The sequence below is a fragment of the Lagopus muta genome, chromosome 2, assembly GCF_023343835.1.
Source record: "Lagopus muta isolate bLagMut1 chromosome 2, bLagMut1 primary, whole genome shotgun sequence".
Taxonomy (NCBI): Eukaryota; Metazoa; Chordata; class Aves; order Galliformes; family Phasianidae; genus Lagopus; species Lagopus muta.
In genome coordinates, this window is record NC_064434.1 from 107,985,910 (window position 1) to 107,986,144 (window position 235).

General features: G+C 35.3%; 1 protein-coding gene across 7 annotated transcripts in view; it reads left to right on the forward strand.

The window, feature by feature from the left end:
* Nucleotides 1-235, forward strand: part of VRK2 (VRK serine/threonine kinase 2) — a 45,625-nt gene that overhangs the window by 45,162 nt on the left and 228 nt on the right. The gene's annotated exons all lie outside the window — the stretch shown is intronic.

Below are 235 nucleotides of genomic sequence, written 5' to 3' on the forward strand. Positions count from 1 at the left end.
ACAACATCTTTCAAGGGTGTTTAATCAAACCTGTAGTTATGCACTTAATACACATCTGCAGATTCAAGAGTTAAGATTTGGTCAGAATTGTGCTGCTTTCTCTTGGATAGCTTAAATACCTGGATGTTATCTTTCTCTGCTTGTTGGCTTGATTTTTATTTTCAGTGCTTTGAATCTCACTCATGTAAATACTAAGGTTGTTATTACTGTTTGGGTTTTTTTTTGTCCCCTGCAG